Source organism: Notechis scutatus, chromosome 1, assembly GCF_049901735.1.
Source record: "Notechis scutatus isolate UNSWTSFEM ecotype Mainland chromosome 1, rNotScu1.2, whole genome shotgun sequence".
NCBI classification, from domain to species: domain Eukaryota; kingdom Metazoa; phylum Chordata; class Lepidosauria; order Squamata; family Elapidae; genus Notechis; species Notechis scutatus.
This window is the reverse complement of record NC_142009.1, coordinates 280,206,930-280,220,066: the sequence shown is the minus strand read 5'-3', so window position 1 is coordinate 280,220,066 and position 13,137 is coordinate 280,206,930. Positions and strand designations below refer to the sequence as shown.

The 13,137-nt window shown below is 35.6% G+C and overlaps 1 protein-coding gene and 1 long non-coding RNA gene across 2 annotated transcripts in view; one reads left to right on the top strand and one right to left on the bottom strand.

Moving 5' to 3' along the window:
- The window catches only part of RASGRP1 (RAS guanyl releasing protein 1), a 58,992-nt gene extending 54,144 nt beyond the window's left edge, over positions 1–4,848 (bottom strand). The window contains exon 1 of the mRNA XM_026664554.2: positions 4,746–4,848. The gene's annotated coding sequence lies outside the window, so the exon portion shown is untranslated. The remainder of the gene's footprint in view (positions 1–4,745) is intronic.
- Positions 1–13,137, top strand: part of LOC148133404 (uncharacterized) — a 240,444-nt gene that overhangs the window by 56,504 nt on the left and 170,803 nt on the right. The gene's annotated exons all lie outside the window — the stretch shown is intronic.

Here is a 13,137-nt window from a genome sequence, read left to right as displayed (position 1 = left end):
TATGATACCAGAACAGCTGTTCAATACATACTATGATAAAACAAATAGATTCTGACTGTTAAGTGTTTAAGCTAAAAATCCAATGCAGATACGTATGGTATATGGAACTCTTCCTCTATCTAAACCAGAAATGCGAATTACCTTGGGAAACACTGATTCTTATTGAAATTAAGAATTGATTGATTTACTTTCTGCGAAATTCTTGCTCTTCCCTAGTTACAAAGTTATTAAATAACTTTCCATTTGCTAAAAAAGCATTAGAGCAGTAATGCCACATAAGCTTTCATTCACCATGGATATTTGAATAACTTATTAAAGCATATCATGATTGAGCCATTTAAATGTAACTTTGTAAATTTAAATAGTATAATTTTTTAAAAGGGTGCTGTTAAGAAAACTAGATTTTTTTTAAATGAAAATTGAACGCACAGTTATTAGTACTAGAAACCAAAAGATATCTTGCAACTCATTTTTCATCCCTTAGCAGATTTGTGTTTAGGTAGCCCTCAAATTATGACTTTAATGGATCTTGTCCTTCACAGTTCTAAAATAGATTAGTCATGTGATAGATCCAACCTTTTTGTGGCAGAGTTAAGTGAATCACTGCAGTCATTTACCAAATCCACAATTGCTAAACAAACCAATGGCTCACTATGGGCACAATTTTGCTAAAAACCAGAAAATACAGGTTTTCAACAAAACTGTCGTAAACAGTCTCATGACCATGGGACACTGCGAACACTTGTAAATATGGCCCTATTGCCAAGTACCTAAAGTGGAGTGATGTGATCACAGAGGAGGCAACCATCAGAACTTTGAATCTGAGTTGTAAGTACTCCTCAGATAGGTCTGCAGAAGTTTGACCAATTACTAAATGAATGGTAGTTAGCTGAGGAGACATCAGAAAAGTTATTAATGAAAAGCAGCAGTAAGATCTGTAAAGAACACATTGGGTATTTATACAACTAAAGTGTTGGCTAGTAGCAGAGTTAAGCACAAGTCTAATATAGTAATTATGATTTATGGAAGTGAAATTTCTATAGTATGGTCAACATACAGTGTGCTCCTCCAGACAATGTTGGACTATATTTCCCATTGTTCCTTAACATCTGAAGAATTACATATTGTCCATTCCTGATATATATTTCTAAACTATGTTCAGATCCTCTTAAAAAAAAAACCAGATAGACTTGTAAATCCATTCAGGAATATACTGAAAATGCATGAATATTAGACTTAAAACTTATTTTAATTCCAAGAGAAAAATTTATGAACCTCCTCTTCCAAAAGTAATCTATTCTACATAATCAACAATTTGTGATGGTCATATTTTGACCTAAATATTATTATCTGAGCTTAAAATCCTAAGGATTTATGCTTCATGACATAGTTTCAATAATTCCAAAATAGTGAAACAAAATGCTTTTGCATAATACTGAATTTAAACTGTGTACCTTTTGAACTGCAAAAGTGTCATTGATAGCAATTCCAATGTATCTGCTACTGACTATTGCTATTATTAATTGAACATGTAGTGTTTTGCATATTGTAGCAGAGAAGCCACCAATGTATTACTTACAGTTTCCAAAACTAATTGAGAAACTTTTTTGAAACTTCTCTGGTTTATTATACTCAGTTCTTCACTGTACAGAACTATTGGGAAGTCCTAGAATATTCAACACAATGCACATTCTCCAAACCAATTTCACTCAAGTATAGCAATAAAATTATAGGTGTTTCATTTCAAAACCCACTTTTTTAATGTCTAATGCAAGCTATTCTTGAGCTTTGTAAAACTGAAACAATGTAAGAACACTTCAGAAACAATAAAAGCTGAAACATAATAGTTCAACATACTGTACTACATAATGTGATTTAATACACAGTTAATTATTCTTTTTCACAACTAATTTACAGGAACATAATAGTTAAATCAACTCAGAAGCTCAACAAGATCTACGAATCTTTAAGTTTCCAGTAGCATTTCCCTCCTATCAATTTGCCCACCAATAGTCCCATGATGCAATCTTTATCATATTTGGAAAGCAGTTTCATTTAATTGCTAAATAATTAACATTAAATGAGAGATGAGATCCAGTTTGATCTAGAGTTTAAGGCACTAGACTAGATGCCAGGAGACCATGAGTTCTAGTCCTGCCAAGCTGGGTGACTTTGGACCAGTTACTCTCCCACCCAATCCTCTTCTCAGGATTGCTGTTGTGGGGAAAATAGGAGGAGAAAGGGCTATTATGTATGTCCATTGCTTTGAGTTACTTATAAAGTAATAAAAGATGGGATTAAAAAAAATCATATAAGTAAATAATATACATAGAAAGTTTCCCTTCAACTCAATTGTTTAACACATCAGCAAAAGGGGTACTACATTCTTTAGTTCATTTAATTTGTTTAAAGCAGAAATAGGAATCATATATACATGTACATGTACATGTACATGTACATATACATGTACATGTACATGTACACATACACACACACACGTTTTTTTTAAGTTTTCGCGGGTACTTACATGTATGGCATTCAGCTTAGTTCGGGTATTTTCCCAGGTCAACTACTATGACGTGGGAAAATACCTGAACTAAGCTGAATGCCATATATATATATATTCAGCTTTGTTCGGGTATTTTCCCACGTCATTGTAGTTGTGCTTTTAAAGTTGTAGCAACGTTTCGGCAGAATCTCATCTGCCATCATCAGGCTTCTGTATTGTGTTCGTCTGTATTGTGTTCGTCTGTTCGTCTGTACTGTGTTCGTCATATGTATGTATGTATGTATGTATGTATGTATGGTATTAAGCTTTGTTCGGGTATTTTCCCACGTCATTGTAGTTGTGCTTTTAAAGTTGTAGCTACAACTTTAAAAGCACAACTACAATGACGTGGGAAAATACCCAAACAAAGCTGAATACCATACATATACATACACACACACACACACACACACACACACACACACATATATATATATGTGTGTGTGTGTGTGTGTGTTGTGTTTTCTGAGGTTCTTGTGGTATTTGTATGTGGATCTTTGGTTATTCGGGTTTTCTCCCGCGTAAAATTGGAAGTATCTAGGTGACGTTTCAATGAAGTCTCATTCATCATCTTCAGGCTTGTGTCTTCAGCTTTGTTTACTCCGAGTTTTTTACTCCGAGATTTAATCCAAGATTTACTCCGAGAAGCACAAAGCCGAAGACACAAGCCTGAAGATGATGAATGAGACTTCATCAAAACGTCACCTAGATACTTCCAATTTTACACGGGAGAAAACCCAAATAACCAAAGATCCACATACATACATACATACATACATACATACATATATATGATAATTGTGTAAGTATAGATTTAACTCCTTTATTACACTGTGAATAAACCATAACCGTTACATCAATTAGATATGATATGGAAACAATAGAAAACAAATGTTTTTGGAAATTCCACTAAGCAAATATTTGTTATAAATGCTTTGTTATAAATAAATAACATGCATGCTTTCCTTTGGAATTAGGAAGATTTGGTGTTAACTACTAAGCCTATTCACTGCTCTAAATTGTTCACATGGGAAAAAAAGCTATCAAAATGTATTATTTTACATGCACATGAATGAACTATAATTCAAATGGATTAACTATCTTTACTTGTTGTGCATTGTATGTAGGTAGGAGGAATAAACAAGGACAAAAAGCAGCTTATTCACCCACACCTAGAATAATATACCTTCAGTTATAATTAATCACAAAAAATACAATGTAAAAGACATAGCAAAAGAAAATGTAAAAATCGACACTGACAATATTATAAAATATAAACTCACAAAAATCAAAAAAATTTCTCAATATTTTTATATTGAGATTTCATGAACACAATAAATAGAAATTTATAAATTAAAGGAAACTGATAAACATGATAAAAAGATTGTAAACATTTACAAATCGAACTGAACCGGGAACTAAGCCCCATTCAACCCATTGGAACATATTCCAAAGTATGCATTGGATTGGCTGTGTACTGTTATCTCTATTCAAAGTTATTCTGTCAACAAAGTAGTAAAAAGCATGAATAATGCATATGGCAACTAAAAGCTTAAAAACTGTGTTTTATAAATTATGTTCTCTTTTACAAGGCTAAAATATTGTATTTATGGCAGAACAAGTACTTTCCCTTCAAATTAGCTATCAATTTAGTTGTGAGCTATGTTTTAAAAGTGCCAAATAAAAAAAATATCCTTATCTGATACTTAGTTCAATTCTGAAAAATACCATCTACATTTTTTAATTATTCGTATGCCTGTTATTCAGAGCTGGACAGAGATAGATTGCATGTAATCTTTCCTTTCCTAAGAGGTCTGTAGGGGGCGTGCATAAGCGCACCAACATGCCTACCGTCCCTATCCTATTGTTTCTTTTTATTTTTCTTATATGTATCCATTTCATGTATTCATAACTAATGTTTATGCTTATACCTATTATCTTGTAAGCAATTGACAAATCAAATAAATAAAATAAATACCACCCGTGATATTTCTGGTGGACTCGTTTTCCTAAGACAGCACTTGCATCGTCAATATTGCCAAAACATCCAATGGTTTATATTTGTAAAAGTAGTGTTAAATATAAAATCACACATAATTATATATCAAACACTACAAAGTAAATTGCTCAAATGGTAAAAAAAAAAAAAATAACCTACTCAAAAATCGTAAAAATGGTTAAAGTACAATCAACTCACCAAAAGAATCAATACAGGTATCAATAAGTTCATCTAGGATGACTCCCTTGCTTAAGTGTCCCAACGACATTGTCATGCAGTAGAATTCAGTAGTTTCAGCAAGATCTGGAGATCAGTAGCTGCCTTTGAATTAATGCTGCATCTTTGAAGCGTTCCTAGAGAAAGAACAGGGGGAAAACTCCAGTCACATGATAGAATAACATTTCACAAAAGCCTCTGCAGCAGGTTGAAAAATACAACAGTTGCCAGGATCACAGGAATTGGGTTACTGAAACAGTCCCCTCCCATTTAGAAAATGCATCAAAGGTTCCCCCTTCTGTGAAGGATATTTCCTTCCATTAATGTACTCATTAGTCTACATGTTTTCTAAAGAGCCACATGTGGTTCTTATGGCACACACAAAGCTCCATTTTCTTAAAGTCTTTAAGCATACACAAGAAGAAAATGCAGCATTGAGTAACCAAAATCATAGCTTGCATATATTAGAATGCATTCATTGCACCGTCATAGTCCCTTTACCAATGAACAAATTAAAAAAAAATCACAATTTAATGTATTTAGATAATATACTAAAGCATAAACTATCATAATTGCTAAGTTCACACAATATGATACACTAAAACTAAACCAAGCACGTTATGATTTAACTTACTCTGAATTAATCATACAGAATCATAGACCTGGAGCAACTTCATTTACAGGTAGCCCTCAACTTATGTCTATAATGAAGCCTGCAATTTTGGTCGTGAGTTGTAATGGGGTCATCACATGATCACACCTGATTTTACAACTTTTGCAGCAGTCATTAAGCAAACATAGTGATTGTAAAGCAAATGCATTTTATCATTAAGTGAATTCTCTATGGGACATTTTTTTAAAGAAGCCAGAAGTAAACAGTTCTTTGGGAAAACATCATAAATTGTAGTCACATGACTATGGGATGTTGCAAATGGCCATAAATGTAGGTTGGTTGCCAAGTGGACATTGGAACTTCAAATTCGGATCATAAGTTTCTTGTTCAGAATCCATTGTAACTTTGAATGGTCGCTAAATGACCAGTCATAAGTTGAGGATAACCTGTACTGTAGTTCAGGGCTGTCAAACTCCCGGCCCACGGGCCGGATGCATCATACGCAGGCCAGGCCCACGCCCAGTTTAGCAAAGGGGAAAAATTCTGGATACGTCACGTGACAAGGGTAGTTTGACAGCCCTGCTGTAGTTCAACTTTTTGCCATGAAAACAGACCATTGACATAGGATCCTTGATAGGTAACCATCAATTTTCTCTTAAAAGGCTCCAGTAATTGAAAACCCATCTCTATCTGCTTTTTAATAACTTATATTGTACTACCAACCCCCTCTTTAACATCTGATTCTGCTGGATCAGATTTTATGTTTCATATTAAAAGAAAAGATCCAATTTATCTAAATAAATTAAGTGTGCAAGATATGGATTGGGACTGTGTGGTCTGAATGCTTCCCAATATTGTAAACCATTTAATACTTCTACAAAAATACTAGGTTTCACACAAGCAAACATTTGGGTATCAGACAAAAACTGAAATAGCTTTTGATATTATTCTATATTGCCAATATGGTATGAAACAGTCATAAATCATGTGGACATTTACTTATCTTTATTTCCTTATGTCTACTAACCATAAAGATATAGTAATTCAAATGTATGTATGATCAGGAAGCTCAGGTGAGATTCAACTATGTTGGCAAGATTCAGAGTCTCAGAGATGGGACATTGTCCTTGATGGATCTCCCAAAAGGTGCCGTTTCCAAAAGGAAAAGAGCTTTCCTGGTTTTTTTTCTTACAAAATATTTCGCTTCTGAAGAAGTTTTTTAGATGAGAAGCAAAATATTTTGAAAGAAAAAAAAAACCAAACACAAAAAGCACCTTTGGACAGACATGATCTGGTTAATTGAGATTATCCATAGACATTGTCCTTGATGACAAAAATGAAAGTCACTGTTGTCCAAAAAGTCTGGCTTTTTTTTACAAATAGTGAATGAAGTCCAGATGAATTCTTTATGCATTGTATGCTAAATGTATGCTAAAACCTAAGGACACATTTAAACAAGTAGTAAGCAATTGATAACTTACCTATGTGCAAGACATATGATTGCACAGTTACTCCAGGTATTTCAGATCTGGCACAAGATTTATTCAATTCTGTATTTCTCTGTTTTCAGCAGAACATTCCAAATCATTTTTCTTTCTATGAACTGAGCTGAAGGGAAAATATCTTGATGAAAGGGTAAAGAACCCCCACCCAGAAATGTTGGTAAGACATCCTGAATCAGAACTCAACTCTTAGTGACATCCATACAATTTTTTTTTTGGCAATGTCACATAATAGTCAACTAGGCCATCTTCTACTGGGAAATCTTTGAAAGAAAGGATATTTTAGCAAGATTCTAAACATTATTTCTAGTTTGTAGCATAACAATTTGAGGAATGCTCATTTTAATTCTTATCTGCTTTTTACAAGGACTACTATTATACTGTAGTTCTTACTGCCTTTTGAAATGCCGTTGGTTTATTTTTTTATGTCATTTACTATGTACTGTACTTTTAGTAACTTCACTCTATTGCATTTTAGATACATTATTCTGTTTTAATATAGAACCATCACCCAGAAGGCTATTATTAATTTTCAAAAAATAATTAATAATTGATCAAATCACCAGGCACTGATAGGAATCGCTTTTCATTTTATCCTCATAAAAACTGTAAGTTGATTTGACAGAAAGTGATAGCCAAAAGCTTACAATGCATTTCCACGAGTAAGGATAGACTGAAGTTTGGATTTTCCCAATTCTGATGTTTGTTTATACAATAGTAATTACACTAATTTGGCAACTACCATATCAAATATGTAGACAATTTTTAAAATAAAAAGTAGAGTCAGTCATCAATTACAGAAAGAGCTGGGATATTGAGTGTAGAGGAGAGGAGCTCATAAACTCTAGAGTTATTTATTACAGTTTTTGGTGGAAGCCAAGTCAATGTTTATGTTAATGTGTCCTTCTAAGTGGAAAATTTGCACACAAAGAACAACCAAATTTTTAGACAAGCTTAGAAATTCTAGAAGGTTTTGCATGGCTAGTTAAGAGAGAGTGTGCACAAACATCCAAGATAATACAAATTAGCCTCTGTTCTAAAATGCTGAGAACTGAGCTTGGTGTATGTGCATCCATGTGTGTTCACAAAGAGCAAATTTAGTAGCATTTTTCTCCCATATTTTGTAAGTTTCAAAGAAGTTTCTCCTAAAATCTGAGAACATTTCTAAAGCATTGGGAAAAGCTAGCTTCTTATCACAGGTAACTCTGATGTATCTATCAAGGAAAGCATTTTCTCCATTTCCTGCCTTAAACTCCTATTGGGAGGACGGGACTGAAGAACTCATTGGCAAACATTGGTCAGGGATGTCTTCAAAGGGACTCAAAAGTTCAAAATGTCAGGCACAACTGTGTTATCAAAGCTCCAGCCCTTTTAACATGCATTGCATAGATAAAAAGGGGTGGTGGGACTTTGATCAGCCCACCTGTTTCTACTGTTTAATATTGTTGAATCTCCCCTCCCATGACACCCCTGATGCTTCCTTAGTATTTCTAGTCTCACATGGGAATTATGGAGATTTTACCCAGACTCCTCCCTCCCTTCCCTTCCTTTTTCCAGGGAAATAAAAATCTTAACTCCCGGACTTCCGGTTTGAAGGGGTTCAGCGACAGACAGGAATCCACGATTGTGTGTGGTTTCTGCCTGGGCTCGCTGCTGGAGCGCCCCGAGCCGGCTGGCTTCAGGGCTAAGCCACCCCGTAGAGGTGGTGAAGAAGGGGGAGACTGCCAGCAGGGTCGAGGAGAGCCACATCTCTCCTCCTCAGCTGGCCATTACTCCCTTTCCCGAAGGCAGTAGGAGCGGTGGTCAGAAATGGCCACCTCAAAGAAGTTCTCAACCGGAAAAGAATGTGTAGGAGGAAGATAAGAAGTGAAAGTTTTGGCTGACCAGGCTAAGTTGAAAAAGCAATAACTAAGGTACCCTGGAATTTAAATTTTACAAGAAATAACATCGCTCCCAAAGAAGAGTTGGAAGCAGCGAAAGAAAGTGAAAAGGGAAAGGTTTGACTTTTTTTCTTCTTCTCTCCCCTTCCTTATATTGACAATTAAGAATAAGAAATTGGAAAAATCCGCTTTGGCATCAATAGGCAAATAAGCTGAAAATATAACTAAATGCCAAAGGGAAAATAAAGATTTCTGGACATTAAAAACTTTTTCTTCTATAAGCAGGAAGGGAGAGAAAAAGAATAAGGGCAGGATCTGGAGGGAGGAGACTGCCTGGACTTTAAAAAAATCTAATGTAAAATTTCAATAAGACTTCTAAAAGATACATTTTAACTGAAACTTTGCAACTAAATAGTAACCGCAGGAAGAGAAAGTGAAAAAAAAAAGAAAGAGCAAAAAGAAACAGCTTGTGTGTATTTGGATAACTTGGTGACTTTGGGATTTTTGGCTATTATATTTGAATGACTAAAATCAATCAGGTGGTTGTTTAAAAATTTCTACAATGGCATTACTTTTGGAAGAATTGAAAATGGAACTTAAAAAGTACAAAGAAGATACACAAGAAGAGAAGGGTTCCTTTGGCTTCGTTTTTCAATTTCTAGAAATGGAGATTTGGAACTATGAGAAACAACAAGAAAAGACTGCAAAACAAGAAGACTAGAACAAAGAAGAAGCCATCTTTAATGAACAAGTAACTCTATGTGGGGAAGAAAAAAGGAAAGGGGGGAAAGAGGATGGAGAATTTAAGACTTAAAAAAACAACCAAAGAAAAGAAAAATAATTCAAAAAATAAGTATAATACTGGAAAGCAACAGAAAAGGGGAATACAGAAGAGGGAAATAGAGGTAGAGAGACAAAGGGGTAAAAAGGGGAGAGAGAAGGAGAGAGAGAAGAAGGAAAGGAATAGAAGTTACAAAGGTCCGGAGCAAGATATAAAGAAACAGGACCTATTTAGAGATAATGGGTGAAAATCTAACTGAAAGGGGGATTCTGTAAAGGTACATGAGATTGTGTTGTTATATTTGAAATAGAAATAACTTTAGAAAATTGGAAACAACATATGATTAGAATGGGGGATAGAATGGTTAGTGTAACTTAGTGAAATGTTTGTGAATAAAGTAAATGAAATAAAATAAATGAGAAAATTGAATTAGGAAGGAATGGGAACACTTTAATTAGTCAATGTTTTATAAAATATAAGTGAAGGGGGGGAAATTGATTATGGAAAGTTTATAATTGTTCCCATAGAAGTATGATATTTAATTGAAAAGTAACGTGAAAAATGTTAAGACTGTAATGAATATTAATATTAATGATAAAATTGAATGGGAATGGAATGTTGTTTTAATTATATACATTTATAATTTTTTTTTTTTTTTTTAAGAATACTGTGTGTAGTTTAAGAATGTACCAAGCAGAATCCGAATGGAAGTTATGTATTATATTGAGTGTTATAACTTTAGGGGAAAGATATAAAGGCGTCATACTCCAATCAGTAACTACAGGAGAAATTTTGTTTAATGAGAAAAGATAATATACAATTGAAACTGGACAGAAAAAAAATACAAATATAATGATTTGAATTGAGATGAAATAAATACAATAAAATTGAGGAAATTAAAAGAGGGGAGAAGCCATGTAGAAAATGTAAAATTGTAATAAGATATGGAATAGAATATAAAAATGAGCATGAACCTGAATTTGTGTCTGTACGAAGAAATGTAACCCGGGATTATGCTGCTTTCAAAAAAGATGTTTTAATTGTATTTCTTTTCTTTTTGTGAAAACTCAAATAAAATTTACAAAAAAAAATATCTTAACTCCCTAAAAACAAAAAAAGAATAAAAACTGGTAAAACACTGCTGTACATGAGCATACCTGGCAGAGTCACCTGACAAAATATTTCATGCATCACTATAATGAAATAAAGAACAGGTAAACATAATATCTGATTATGTCTGTGCATGTTTATTTTGTTAGTTACATTATTGCAGATAGATTGCAGAGAACTGCCTAGTTAGAAGAAAAAAAAGACAATCCCTGGAAAAAAAGACAAAAAAGACAATAGCTTAAAAAAGATACCAAATTTTGTCTTAAACTCTATATATCTTTTTAAGCCCCTCATTTCAAGCCCAATCTAATATCTATTTAGATGTAAACCCACACAGTGAAGGGTACATTGTACACTAGGATACACCAGAGCTGTGTTTCTCATCTCTAGTAATTTTAAAATGTGTGGACCTCAGTTCCCAGAATTCCACAGTCAACATGTTTTATTTAGCCATTTCCCCCTCAGGACTAACTTGTCACTGTGCTCCTTTAAGATTATGGCTTATTTGTCCCCTTTCTCCTCTACTACCCTCTTTTGTTTTCTTCAAAAAGAATATCAAAGCCAGTCATGGAATTCAGCTCATTAACAACCCCTTAGCAATCCTTAAACCTATCCTTTCTTGACTCATCTGCCCATTGCTTTCCATCCTCTGAATCTTTACAAGTGCAACATATTACCTGCTAAAAGCTATCCTTTACCGCAATCATTCCCATGAGACATTAACATTTGAACACACTAAACAACTGAAAACAAGCACACTGTGGGACCCCAGTACAAATGGTTATGCAAACTTGGATAACTGGTTAACTGAGTAAGCCATGATCAAGTTACTCATGGGGACTTTTGTTGTGTGAACTCAGTTACTGGATCATAATTCAACTCCTGGAAAGCTACATTCCTTAAGAAAATGCCTTAAAAAGTGATACACAGCAACAACTGTTACTACATTTCATAAAGAGCGCCTACATTTTAGCACTTGTAAAAATAGGGGGGGACATCTTTAAAGAGGAGTATTTTCCCTTAAGTATTGAGCAGTCTTTTACATCTAGCTCCCTAAATATTCAGACCCTTTAAACCTGTTTAAAGACTAATGAGTACAGAACTTTATTGCAGATGTATCCTCATGACAAACTAGCAAAGCAGTGCAGACTTTTTCAATGGGTTTTTATTGTCCCAGATGTGTTGAGCAACAGCTATTATTGCTTCCTGTCAATAGGGTCATAGTAGCTAGATTCTCGCGGTCCCTAGAATTAGAAAATCTCCTTTAAAGCAGTTCTAATGGGACAGCCTAACAGAATAAGGCATTCTTTCCATTTCGTTTTTTTTAAAATTACATTATTAAAAATTCTACCCTACGCACGCAGCACACTCACTATCACCCGTTCAAAAACAGTGGAAACAGAGAAAAATGAATCTTGCTTGATGACTGCTTGCTCCTGGGCCAGAGTTCCCATCCGCTGCCAAACCTCCATCTGGTTGTGTTCAAAGACGCCCGTTCCCAAAGACGCCAGGTGGGAAGAACCGCGCTGACCAATGAAGGGAAAGACACAACTCCCGAAACGACGGGAAAGGCAGTGGGGAAAGTTAAGGCAGGCAAACTTACCGGTTCCGACTCCTGTTTTTTCGTCTCAGGCTCGTTGGCTCGGCTGAAGAACCACGCCGAAGTCAGCACGTCCGAAGCCAGGATGAAACTGCCGGTGCATTCCTGCTTGTCGCCGTCGAAGCACGGAGAGCCGAGCTCGTAAGGCGGACCGCCGAGGGGGGGCGGAACCGACGAAAACTTTGCTGGCACGAGGAAGTCGCAGAGAGGTTAGACCCTGGGCGACGTCTCAGATTTTCCTCATGCACACGGCTCTCCGAACTCCGCTCGAGGCGGAAGCGCCCACCACGTGTCTCTGCCGCCTGGCTTTCTTCAGCGTCACCCAGGTGCCCCTTGCGCTCGGCCCGGCCCGGGGGAAGAGGGGAGCTTTGCCCGCCGAGCGACGAGGCTGCAGCCGCGAGGTTTCTGCCTGCCGATTGGTCCACCCCTCTCTGCCCGAGCCATTGTTAGGAGGTGGAAAATAGGAATACTGATGTTGGCATACCGGTTCTCCACGTCACGCCTCCTCTACCCTAAAACAAAAGCAGTACCAAATAATGTTGCCGTTCTTACATATCCGATAAAAAGCGCGTGTAATGTAATCTTGGAGAAGCCAAGGCCTCAGCCCAGCAACTCGTATTTTCCAAAGTTTCCTTCCCCTTTCAAGGTTATGTTACTTTATAACGGTGTATTTTAGTTACTTTTGTTTCTCGTTTAGCTCATTCTTGGTTATAAATAAGTATGCTAGGTTTCAGGAACTTTATTATAGACTTTTATTCGGCTCATTAGTTATGTTTAGATATAGTCGTTCAAGTGTTTGTTCAAGTGAGGTAAAATGGTGCGGGCAAATATTCTGAATGGATTTGAACAACATGGGAAAAAGAAACATCCAGGCATCAGTCTGGGATC